At 45.6% G+C, this 10,152-nt stretch overlaps 1 non-coding gene across 1 annotated transcript; it reads right to left on the reverse strand.

Moving 5' to 3' along the window:
- Positions 1-4,452: 4,452 nt before the first annotated feature.
- LOC135033222 (U1 spliceosomal RNA) lies at positions 4,453-4,618 on the reverse strand. Its single transcript, XR_010228626.1, has one exon. It is a non-coding gene; the product is annotated as a U1 spliceosomal RNA (small nuclear RNA).
- Positions 4,619-10,152: the final 5,534 nt, after the last annotated feature.

A 10,152-nucleotide genomic window follows, 5' to 3' on the forward strand; every position in this document is an offset into this window, starting at 1 on the left:
AGGTTCCATTTCTCTAGGCAGGCGATACCGAAAATGTACACAGACCTCAGAAAAAGAGTCACCAGTGTCCTAAAAAATGCAGTTGTACCCAAGGTCCACTAGTCCACATGTCCGTGGTTAAGTGGAGCAGGGCAGACTCAGGACTATATGACTGTGACAGCCCACTGGGTAGATGTATTGCCTCCCGCAGCAAGAACAGCAGCGGCGGCACCAGTAGCAGCATCTCGCAAATGCCAACTCGTTCCTAGGCAGACTACGCTTTGTATCACCGCTTTCCATAAGAGGCACACAGCTGACAACCTCTTACGGAAACTGAGGAACATCATCGCAGAATGGCTTACCCCAATTGGACTCTCCTGGGGATTTGTGACATCGGACAATGCCACCAATATTGTGCGTGCATTACATCTGGGCAAATTCCAGCACGTCCCATGTTTTGCACATACATTGAATTTGGTGGTGCAGAATTATTTAAAAAAAAAACGACAGGGGCGTGCAAGAGATGCTGTCGGTGGCCCGAAGAATTGCGGGCTACTTTCTGCATTCAGCCACCGCGTGCCGAAGACTGGAGCACCACCAAACATTCATGCACCTGCCCTGCCATCCTCTGAAGCAAAAGGTGGTAACGAGGTGGAATTCAACCCTCTATATGCTTCAGAGGATGGAGGAGCAGCAAAAGGCCATTCAAGCCTATACATCTACCCACGATATAGACAAAGGAGGGGGAATGCACCTGACTCAAGCGCAGTGGAGAATGATTTCAACGTTGTGTAAGGTTCTGTAACCCTTTGAACTTGCCACACGTGAAGTCAGTTCAGACACTGCCAGCCTGAGTCAGGTCATTCCCCTCATCAGGCTTTTGCAGAAGAAGCTGGAGACATTGAAGGAGGAGCTAAAACAGAGCGATTCCGCTAGGCATGTGGGACTTGTGGATGGAGCCCTTAATTCGCTTAACCAGGATTCAATCTGTTGAAATCAGAGCAATACATTTTGGCCACCGTGCTCGATCCTAGATTTAAAACCTACATTGTATCTCTCTTTCCGGCAGACACAAGTCTGCAGAGGTTCAAAGACCTGCTGGTGAGAAAATTGTCAAGTCAAGCGGAACGTGACCCATCAACAGCTCCTCCTTCACATTCTCCCGCAACTGGGGGTGCAAGGAAAAGGCTAAGAATTCCGAGCCCACCCGCTGGCGGTGATGCAGGACAGTTTGGAGTGAGTGCTGACATCTGGTCCGGACTGAAGGACCTGGCAACGATTACTGACATGTCGTCTACTGTCACTACATATGATTCTGTCACCTTTGAAAGAATGGTGGAGGATTATATGAGTGACCGCATCCAGGTAGGCACGTCAGACAGTCCGTATGTATACTGGCAGGAAAAAGAGGCAATTTGGAGGCCCTTGCACAAACTGGCTTTATTCTACCTAAGTTGCCCTCCCTCCAGTGTGTACTCCAAAAGAGTGTTTAGTGCAGCCGCTCATCTTGTCAGCAATCGGCGTACGAGGTTACTTCCAGAAAATGTGGAGAAGATGATGATCATCAAAATGAATTATAATCAATTCCTCCGTGGAGACATTTACCAGCAATTGCCTCCAGAAAGTACACAGGGATCTGAGATGGTGGATTCCAGTGGGGACGAATTAATAATATGTGAGGGGGGCGATGTACACAGTGAAAGGGGTGAGGAATCGGAGGATGATGAGGTGGACATCTTGCCTCTGTAGAGCCAGTTTGTGCAAGGAGAGATTGATTGCTTCTTTTTTGGTGGGGGCCCAAACCAACCAGTCATTTCAGTCAGCCGTGTGGCAGACCCTGTTGCTGAAATGATGGGTTCGTCAATGTTTTTCTTTTCAATCTAAGCCCCTGCAGTTTTCTGTAAGAATCTGCTTCGCTATGATGATCAACAAGTCACAAGGGCAAACACTCAGGGCTGGAGGTGTAGATCTTAGGACCAGCTGCTACAAGCATGGCAAAGGTGTCACTATCATTGGTGACACCCAGAGAGGCAGCGAGGGAGATTGTAATGCAGTGCGCGCAGATAAGCAGCGCAATGGTAAAAACGAGGCATGGTCTCATAGGTAGGGGTGTGGCCTGTTTTCCTGAATCTCTATTTTGTTGCTCCGGGTATCCCGGGGGTTGAGTGCTGCACCCGGGGACTAGTGTGTGAGTGGTGCTGGCTCCTGCACAGTGACAGAAACTGGGTGTTGCACGTAATGTTACAGTGAAACACCCATATTCTGTCACTGAAGAGGAGCCGGCACTTTGGTGTCACCCCCCTTGGCGGGTGACACTCGGGTGTGGGCCGCAACCCCGTTGTGATGCCACTGACCCATGGGAAGCTTTACGTGGCTTACCCATGTGTTAGTAGCCCCAAGCATCTTTTGTGTTAGTCCCTGAAGAAAAACTTCAAATATTTACAAATACATTTTGTAATCAATGGGCCTAATTCAGTAAGGATTGCAAATTCTGCTAAGTAACAGAATTTGCAATCCTTTGGTTCGCATGCTGGGGCCACCCAGCATGCCGCCTCCCTTCTTGACCACGCTGAAATTGCAGTCTCAGTGTAGTTCAGCGTGATCATAAAAAATGGGTTAGCCTCCTGTTGGTGCAGACTGTATGTGTGCGCAGGAAGCCGCCACCATTTTTGTGATCGCAGCTGCTGCATGTGATGTCATGCAGCAGCTCTGACCACGCCTCCTGTTTCTCCGTTGCCGACCCCATTTTGTAGCCCTGCCCATGCACCGCTCCATCTCCGACTTGGAAATGGATTGTTGCTGACCCCCCCCCCAGCACCGATTGACAGTCAGAAGCGATCGCATTATCTGCGGGGTGCCGCAGAAAATGCAGGCGCATGCGTATGCTCTTAGCAATTTTTGCAGTTGGATTGCTTATTGCGATTGCAATCCAACCTGAATCAGGCTCTATTACCTATCACAATGCACTGCGGGTAGTACAAAATGGGGTTAATATAAGAGAAAACCCCCCCAGAGCTGTGCTCCTTAACTGTCCCTGGTGGCTAGTGGAGCGGCTGCCCAGTAATCAGTGTCCACGCCAGTGCGCACATGGCCCACCCCCTACAGCCACGCTGGATCATGGTATAGTGTGGGCACAGAAGTCCCTTACCTCCCTTTCATCAGCGGCCTCGTGATCCCGGAGGGTGGTGTGTGTGTGACTGACCTTAGGAAGAAACCGGAGCCTCCGCTGCAGTGACCCAGCAACCAGGGCACGGGAGTATACTGCGCCGCTGGGAGTGATGGAGCTGCAGTAAAGATGTCTATTAGACCTAGCCTGCTGCAGCCCTTGTAGATTCTTATAAAAAAAGTTCTTCTTTTCTTGTCAAAATTAATAGCTAAGAATAGGCTGCCTGAGGCAGCCCCCTGTTAAGTGGCCTGCTACTGAAGGCACCAACTACAAACTGAGCTCCCTGTTCATGGAAGCGAGGTTATAGAGCAGGGGGCGCTGAGCATCTTGGGAACAGTCAAAAGCTTTGAGCCTGTTGGTGCCTCAGATCAAGATCCTACTCTACACCCCAATGTGAATCCTTGTGGAGTCCAGTGTACCCCACAGAAGAAATTAATGTGTCACACCCATTGGCAGCAACATTAGAATAGCTGCTGATGGGCACAATTGAGAAAGGAAGGGGGGAAAACATTTGAATCCAGCACATATATGTAATTTGAATATGTAATTTGTACCTTCCTACTTTAAAATGTAATGGATGAACCTCACCCTGTGAGAACTATCTTCATGATCAAGAGATCTCATACGCAAGAAAAGCATGTGTTGGGATAGGGCTGTGGAGGGCGGCTGCTCGAGCACACCCCCGTCAAGTTAAGGAGATTCAACTGAGGAAGAACAAGGGAACTCTTGTCTGGGGACAACAACTGCAGGGAGACCACATCTTTTCAGATGAAAATGAGAGGGCGGAAGGCTGCCTAATACTGAAGCACCCTCAAACATCAAACCATATGCAACAACTAGTACAAGCATTCCTGGGGAAAGGTCTGCAGCAGACGGATTTGCATACGGTGATGTCATCCAAGCAGTGGGCCAAAGTTGGCTGGAACCCTCATCTGCATATGAAAAGAGAAAAGGGGCGCTTGGATGACCCCTAGTTCGCATTGAACACCCCCCACCCTCCTTTGGTGTGGGGCTCATGTTGGCCATGCCCCAGCCCATGAAGCATTCAAGCTGATTTCTTGCAGCAGCTGGGCACTGTAACAGCTCCAGAGCTGCTCTGTAAGGCAAATAAAAGGGTGTTGGCCCTGCAACACCACCTGTAGTTCGCATTGTGCGTTGGAAGGCACAAAGTAAGCAGACGGGAGAAGTCAGGATAGTGCGCAAGGGCATAGAAGGGAGGGGCTCAAGAAAAGAGAAGTGGAAACAGACAGCAAACTAGGCTGGAGAGAGACCTGAGACAATGAGATCTAAATTATACCAGACCCAACCAGGGGAAAGCACAAATGCAGTCCCCCCCCCTACCACAAATTATGCAGTCGAGATTCCCACATTTGGGGAAATCACAGAGGTCAGCATACCCAGAATGCAATGAATGAACCTCACCCTGGGAAAACAATCTTCATGACCATGGTATCACCTAAGCAAAATAAGTATGATTTGAGATAGGGCTGGGGAGGGCCGCTGCTCAGGCACACCTCCGTCAAGTAAAGGAGATTCAACTGAGGCAGCACAAGGGAACTCTCATCTGGGGACAACAACTGCAGGGAGAACACATTTTCAGACGAATGTGTGAGGGCAGAAGGCTGCCTAATACTGAAGCACCCCCCAAACAACAAACCAAATGCAACAACTAGTGCAAGCATTCCTGGGGGAAGGCCTGCAGCAGATGGATTCGCATATGGTGATGTCATCCAAGCAATGGGTATAGTTGGCTGCAACCCTCGTCTGCATATGAAAAGAGAAAATGGTCACGCAGTGTTGAAATATGGACAACAGACTATGGTTTTGTTTATATGCATGTAGTTACCGTACAGGGGCAGCAGATGGCGCTGTATAGTTACAGAGATGTAGTGTTTGTCTGTTGCATATGTTATGTACTTGTTTGTTTTACCTCACATGTGGTTATTCTAGAAGAGTCTCTGAGGGAGAAGGAGATAAGCTGATGATACTGAAACCTGTTGTATTGATCCTGCTATTTCAGTACTATATAAAGGAGATATACATCTCAAGTCTCGTTCTGTCTGTATACAAGGTAACTCCTGAGGTAATACTTTATCTAAGGCTCCCCACTGCACACCTATGGTATCGATCCATCGCACTATACCAACAGGTTATGGGCCCAGACTGGAGTCTGTACAAGATAAAGTTTTCAGGAGTGCATCCCAAGCAGCATCCAGATCACGAGTCGCACTGCAAGTCCCAGCAGGCGCAGACAGCAGACTGTGTAACGCACAAGAAACAACCCAGGAGAACCTTGGAAAGAAAACTGTGAGTAAAACAAGTTTAATACCACAGAAGAATAGAGAGATCTATACAAGGAAGGGTTATGGCAAATTACACAGATCTCAGACTAGCTGCAAGCAAGCTTTCTAATGAGAACTATCAAACATGGAAGTTTAAAGTAGAAATGCTATTAACCAGAGATGATTTATGGGATGTTATAAATGCAGACAGACCTGAAGGAGAGGATCAGCAGTGGATTAAGAAGGACAGACAGGCAAGAGCCACTATAAGTTTACTAGTGGAAGATGAACAGCTTATACACATAAGACAAGAGAGTACAGCTAAAGGCATGTGGTGTGCTTTGCAGAGAGTGCATGAAGGAGCAAGTTTGAACAGCAAACTATTCCTATTAAGAAAATTATATCAAATGAGATTTAATAAAGGCAAGACAATGCAAGAACACATCAGTGCACTACTAGAGATAACCATACAGCTCAGGTCAATGGGAGAAGAAATCAAAAGCAACCACATAGTAGCCATCATCCTTTGCAGTTTACCAGATACATACAGTGCACTAATAAACGCACTAGAAATGAGACCTGAAGCAGAAATCACACTAGACTTTGTGAAGAACAGGCTCATAGAGGAGTATCAACGCAGAAAGGAGCTTACAGAGTGCAATACTGAAAGTGACACAGAGAAAGCACTTAAAATGGCGGACACTAAGCCACACACCAGGGAAACAAGAGCATGTTTCAGATGCAAGAAAGTGGGTCACCTGAAAAGAGATTGCACCATATGGAAGACAGAGCAGCACAAACCACCAGAAAGATTACACAAACAAAGAGCCAAAGCCACACTTACAGATACAGGAGCACACAATTGGAATGGAACATTTAAAGCGACAGTAAACCAATTATCAGAAAAGTGGTATGTAGACTCAGGAGCGACTAGTCACATGACAAATAACAAGGACTTCTTTACTGAACTTGATTTGAACCATAAAGAAACAATCTACCAAGCAGATGGAACAAATATCATTGCAGAAGGGAAAGGGAATGGTAAATTCCTATGTTCCAAGGGTAATGGCAGCTATACAGAAATACCCGTAACAGATGTGCTATATGTTCCCAAGCTTGAGGGAGCACTGCTATCAGTAAAGAATCTAGTAGAAAAAGGACTTACTGTAAAGTTTCAGAATAATAAGTGTTTTATCCAAAACGGAAGAGAAACACTAGCTACAGCCAGAATAAAAGAACATTTATACTGTCTGGACATCTCAGCACAGCAGGCAAAGCTGAGTACACAGAAACACGCTGACTGTATTCATAAGTGGCATAGAAGATTAGGACACAGACACCCAGATTGCATAAAGGAAATGCAGAAGAGAGACCTAGCCAGGGATCTCAAAGTGTCAGACTGTTCAGAAATGATGAAGTGTCAATGTTGCATAAAAGCGAAAGCGACAAGGACAACAATTCCTAAGAAAAGTGAAAACAGAGCTTCCAGACCACTAGACCTGGTACATAGTGATGTATGCGGACCTATGAAAACGCGAACCGTAGGAGACAAAAGGTATATGCTGACATTCATTGATGACTACTCCAGGTTCACAGTCACTTATCTAATAAAAAGTAAAGATGAAGTCTTTGAAAAGCTGCAAGACTATGTGAACATGACCAGAAACAGGTTCAAGAGGAATATGCTAACTCTTCGCAGCGACAATGGAGGCGAGTTCACAGGACAGAAAATAGAACGGTACTTAAGAGGACTCGGTATTGAGCATCAGAAGACAGTACCATATACACCAGAGCAAAATGGCGTATCTGAGAGGAAAAACAGATCACTAACAGAAATGATAAGGTGCATGCTTACAGATTCAGGACTACCTGATAAATATTGGGGTGAAGCAGCAGCAACAGCCACCTATCTTCAAAACAGACTACTTTCCAAAGCAGTAAGGAAGACACCATATGAGCTGTGGCACGGTAAGAAACCCAGCTTAAAGCACATTAGAGTTTTTGGATGCAGAGCCTTCGTTTACATTCCTGCTGAAAAACGAAGCAAGTTGCAGAACCGAGCAGAAGAGGGAGTTCTAGTCGGCTATAGTGAACATTCAAAAGGCTACAGAATCTTAAATCCAAGAACTGGAAAAGTAATTATAAGCAACAGTGTGACATTCATAGAGGAAACACGAGATGATGTCATAATTCCAGTAGACTCTACTGAAGAAGAAGAAAGCACCAAATTCAAAGAAACAGATGAAGTAGAGATCATTCAAGAAGTTGAAGTACAACACAAGACAAATACCAGCGACACTCATGAGAGTGCATCCGAGGGTGTGAGACGCTCTTCAAGAGAAAATAAGGGAAAAGCACCTACACGTTTATCTTACAAAGCAAAAGCCATTAACATACAAGAACCGGCATCATGGGAAGAAATTGCAAATTTTTCTGAAAGAGAAGCACAGAAATGGCTAGGAGCCGCAAAAGAAGAAATGGAATCAATGGAAGACAATCAGACATGGACATTGACCAGACTACCATTAGACAAAAAGGCCATAGGATGTAAATGGACGTTTAAGGTCAAGTATGATTCTGAAGGAAAAATAGAAAGATACAAGGCAAGACTTGTTGCTAAAGGATATTCACAGAAATTTGGAGAAGATTATGATGAAACGTTTGCTCCAGTTGTGAAGCACACTACCATTAGAACCTTACTCCTAACAGCAGCCATAAAGGGTATGAAAGTGAAACATTTCGATGTAAAGACGGCTTTCCTACATGGTGAACTAAAGGAAGATATATACATGGAACAACCACCAGGCTTCGTGGATTCTCAGAACCCAGATCACGTATGTAAACTGAACAAGAGTATATATGGTCTTAAACAAGCAGCAAGAGCATGGAATACAAAGATAAATGGAGTTCTGACAGAAAAGGGATTCATCAGAAGCAAAGCAGACCCATGTCTCTACACGAAGTTGATAGAGGGAAGATGGTTCTATGTATTAATTTACGTGGACGATTTGCTAGTTTGTTTCGAACAAGAAGGGGACGAAGTTGAATTGTTACAAGAACTAAACCGTCAGTTTGAAACAAAAGACCTCGGCCACATAACGCATTACTTGGGAATGCAAATCTCAAGAGAAGGTGATGGAACATTCACACTAAGTCAAGAAGTGGTATGGTTAATACAACTACTATCAGACCTAGGAATGCCTCAAGATATATGAGGATAATCAAGGATGCATTGCATTAGCGCAAACAGAAAGAGTGAACCCAAGAACCAAGCACATTGATGTCAAGCATCACTTCCTGAGGGATCTACAGGAACAAGGTCTTATAGAGTTGAACTATTGCCCAACAGAAGATATGACAGCTGATATCATGACCAAGCCTCTTACCAGAGAGAGATATTGGAGACTTACGTCAAAGATGGGTCTAACTGAAGAAACCCAGTCTGTTGAGAAGGGGTGTTGAAATATGGACAACAGACTATGGTTTCGTTTATATGCATGTAGTTACCGTACAGGGGCAGCAGATGGCGCTGTATAGTTACAGAGATGTAGTGTTTGTCTGTTGCATATGTTATGTACTTGTTTGTTTTTACCTCACATGTGTCTTTCTAGAAGAGTCTCTGAGGGAGAAGGAGATAAGCTGATGATACTGAAACCTGTTGTATTGATCCTGCTATTTCAGTACTATATAAAGGAGATATACATCTCAAGTCTCGTTCTGTCTGTATACAAGGTAACTCCTGAGGTAATACTTTATCTAAGGCTCCCCACTGCACACCTATGGTATCGATCCATCGCACTATACCAACACGCAGGGCATGGCGGCCTTTGTGGGGTTGCGCTTGGATGACCCCTAGATCGCTTTATACACCCCCATCAGTGTGGGGCTCATGTTGGCCATGCCCCAGCCCCTGAAGCATTCAAGCTGATTATTTGCAGCAGCTGGACCCAGTAACAGCTCCAGAGTTGCTCTACAAGACAAGTAAAAGGGTGTGAGCCATGCAGCACCACCTGTAGTTTGCATACACACATATATAGGACAGCATCTCTTATATGCCTCAGGGGCAATAAAATAGTATCCTTATCTAGGGTATCCGTCCATGCCGCTACAGCACTACACATACACACCCAGGCCGACGCAATTGCCGGTCTGAGTAAGGTACCTGAATGTGTATAAATGGACTTCAGGGTAATCTCCTGTTTGCGGTCAGCAGACTCTTTGAGGGTAGCCGTATCCTGGGATGGGAGGGCTAACTTCTTGGATAAGCGTGTTAATGCTTTGTCCACCCAAGGGGAGGATTCCCATCGTTACCTATCCGTTGATGGGAAAGGATACGCCATAAGAATCCTTTTGGAAATCTGCAGGAGATTCCCAAGCTTTTTCACATAACTCGTTCAGCTCGTGTGAGGGGAAAAGGTTACCTCAGGCTTCTTTCCCTTGTACATATGTACCCTCTTGTCAGGGATAGGGGGCTCCTCTGTGATGTGCAAAACATCTTTTATTGCCATAATCATATATCAAATGTATTTTGCCAATTTTAGCTGTAACTTTGCATCATCGTAATCGACACTGGAGTCAGAATCCGTGTCGGTATCTGTGTCAACAATCTGGATAGTGGGCACTTATGAGACCCTGACAGTCCCTGCGACATAGGATCATGCATGGGTTGAGACCCTGACTGTCCCAAAGCTTCAGCCTTGTCTAATCTTTTGTGCAATGAGTTTA

The sequence above is a fragment of the Pseudophryne corroboree genome, unplaced genomic scaffold (assembly GCF_028390025.1).
Source record: "Pseudophryne corroboree isolate aPseCor3 unplaced genomic scaffold, aPseCor3.hap2 scaffold_568, whole genome shotgun sequence".
Lineage (NCBI taxonomy): Eukaryota > Metazoa > Chordata > Amphibia > Anura > Myobatrachidae > Pseudophryne > Pseudophryne corroboree.